Source organism: Octodon degus, unplaced genomic scaffold (assembly GCF_000260255.1).
Source record: "Octodon degus isolate 3935 unplaced genomic scaffold, OctDeg1.0 scaffold00011, whole genome shotgun sequence".
Lineage (NCBI taxonomy): Eukaryota > Metazoa > Chordata > Mammalia > Rodentia > Octodontidae > Octodon > Octodon degus.
In genome coordinates, this window is record NW_004524587.1 from 24,989,639 (window position 1) to 24,992,636 (window position 2,998).

At 41.5% G+C, this 2,998-nt stretch overlaps 1 pseudogene; it reads left to right on the forward strand.

Annotated features, from left to right (window-relative positions):
* Positions 1–1,311, forward strand: part of LOC111815093 — a 6,437-nt pseudogene extending 5,126 nt beyond the window's left edge.
* Positions 1,312–2,998: the final 1,687 nt, after the last annotated feature.

Sequence of the window (2,998 nt, forward strand, 5' to 3'; positions counted from 1 at the left end):
CCACACCATGCCAGCCACTGAAACCAGGCATGGTGGTGCACACCTGTAATCCCAGCACTGGGGAGGCTGAGACAGGAGGATCACTATGAGTCCAAGCCATATAGTGAGACCCTATAACAAATAAATAAAAGATTAATGAAATAATAGGTGTCACCACCATCCCTAAGGGATCCTAGAGCTACCTCCCGATGTTTCTCTACCAGGACTGACAGGCGTGGCCTAAAGATTCAGCAAGTGGCAGCCTGCAAACTTAGTCCTCATTCAGCTATGTACTGGGGTCTCTACTCAGTTCCAGTCGCTGTTCCAGGAAACTAATGTCACCACCACTGACTTCATCCCCTCAATAGACACAAAGCTCAGGAAGTGGTGGATACTTCTGGGGGTCACTAGTAGCTCTAGATTGTCTCTACAAAGGGCCCCATGAAGGTATAGGAGGATTTACAGACCATTTAGATTTGGCTGGATGCACAAGTTAACTACCTTGCCATAATGGCTACCCCACTGGGGAGTTCAGATCTTTTTGATCAACTATGACGCATATCGTAAATAAAAAATATTCTCTAACTTCATGTTGTCCATTGGTCTGCTGTTCTCTTAGATGTCGAACTGAGCCTACATTATTATATCTATGTCTAATCCCACTGGATGGTATGTGGCCAATAAATGTCCACAAGCTTGGACAATATTGTCAATCCCAGAACTCCCCTTGGTCACTATAATATGGATAGCTTTTATTACTTTACTCTTAGGCCAGACATTCCCAACTGGGACTGAGGCTACTACAATGAAAAAGTGGCTAAGTTGCTGGACTCTGAAATGGTAGATGCCTTCGGAAGTCCTTTGAACTAATGCACTGCCAACAGAATAAATCCCTCTAGGACCTTCTTGGTCTTCTGCACTGCCCACTTCTCCCCTGAGCCAGGGTGGGTGGGGCCATAGTTAGTGATCAGGCAGAGGACCCTGCACCTGTGAGCACAGTGACAGCTTTGCCCAACCAGGTAGCAGGCTGCTGTAACTTTCAGATCTGTGAGGCTCTGGAAGCAGTGTCCAGCTGTGTGCAGCAAGCTAATGGTTTTGTTCAAAGGTAAGACCATGGAAATTGAGCTGACCGAGCCCAGTGGATGCTGCCTGGCTAGATACTTGCTCCATGTGGCCTTGCACCATTTGTAACTCTTTAAAATTTTGCTTCAACCTGTGATGCCAAATCTAGCAAGCAAGCTGCTGCCCAGCCTGTGAGTGTCTGCCACAGAGAGGAGTCTTGGAGAACTCAGTTGTCCTGCCTTGATTCTAGGGACATTAGTACCACTGTAAAGGGAGAAGGCTGGCACCTGGAACTGAGTTTTGGGTTGCAAAGGCTGGACCACTCCAGGGTTTGTCTGGTAAAGGCTTTCAGAACATAGAATCTCAGCAAGGGAGATAGCTCAGCGGCATAAGTTCCTGCCTGGCAAGTGCAAGACCCCGAGTTCAACCCCTGGTACAAAAATATCTGTGCAGAACAGAATTCCAATTTTTACTGATGTGTGGTGGAAGTGAAAATGTATTGTTTTATTTTCATTTTCTGTAAGGCTATACTAGTGTTTTCTAAAGGGTTATATCTGATAAACATATAATAATGTCCCTCTGAAAAAGTCTTTAAATGCCAAACCCCTCTTCTTCATTTCTCTTTGCCCATTAGTCATTGTTTTTATGTCCACTGTTACATTTAATATTTGTCCAGAAGGAAGGGGTAAGAGCCAATATTTCTAATCCCATTCCTTCTCATTGTACCTCCTCTCCAATCAGTTGTGTTGTCTGTCCAAACTACTTTGTTTGTTTGTTTGTTTGTTTGTTTGTTTGATACAAGGTCTCACTACACAGCTGGGACTCATAGTGATCCGCCTGTCACAGCCTCCCCTGTGCTGGGATTACAGGCATGCATCCCCACTCCTGGTTTCCAGGCCAGCACGGCATGCCCAGTGTTTCAGGGCCAGCACAGCATACAATATGGGGATCAGACTCCTGTTTTTGCGCTTGCCAGGCAGGCGCTTATGCCTCTGAGCTATCTCCCCAGACTGCCCAAACTACTTCTTAATGGTGTCTGCTTCCCAGGCCAATTAGTACAGTGACATTTTTGAGAGTAGGATTTTGAGGCCCCCGAACTTAACTTTTACTGGTTAGCCCAACTTATCATGTAAATTGGGTCTATTGTTAAAGATAGATTCTTTTATTAAAACTTTAAGAACTCATGTCATAGATTTGGCCTGTGTTTATATCCATTCTTTAACTTCCTACAACTAGCATTCCTTATTTTATTAGCTTATATCCAACAATCATTTTTTAAATATTGGACATCAACTATTGGTTGGCTGTAGACTCACACATTTAATTACTTACAATTGAGGTTTTAGAATATTTATAATAATTTTTTTTCTTTGTGATCTCTCAGACCTTTAAATTTTTGTTTTCACTGATGTTTAACAGAACACAGAATATCAGAATTCTCAGTTTTTAAAGACTACCAAAGGGGGGGGAAAGACTACCAAAGAATGACATCTTTTAATAAGCTAATAAATGTCTCCACTTGAATACAGGATAAACTATAAAACTTTCAGCTTTTGATATATTAAAAACGTTCAACTTTTTTTTTTTTTTTGGCAGTATCAGAGATTGAACTCAGAACCTTGTGCTTGCCAGGCAAGCGCTTATTCTACTGAGCTGTCTCCCTGGCCCAAAAACTTTCAGCTTTAATAACAGATGTGAATAATCTGTAAAAACTTCAAAAGAACAATATTCTATTTGTATAGTCTTAATTTTGTTATAGACATACATAATTTACCTCAGGTTTTCTGTTGGCCATTCAACATCTGGAATACACTGTAGAAATAGTTGTTGAAAATGTTAATATTTGACTTTGAATTAGCTTTTGATGATTATTTGATTTTTTTCTTCTTTAAGTTATTAAAGTTTAGCACTTCCCTGGCAAGTGCAAAGGCCTGGGTTCAATCAGTTCCACAAAAAA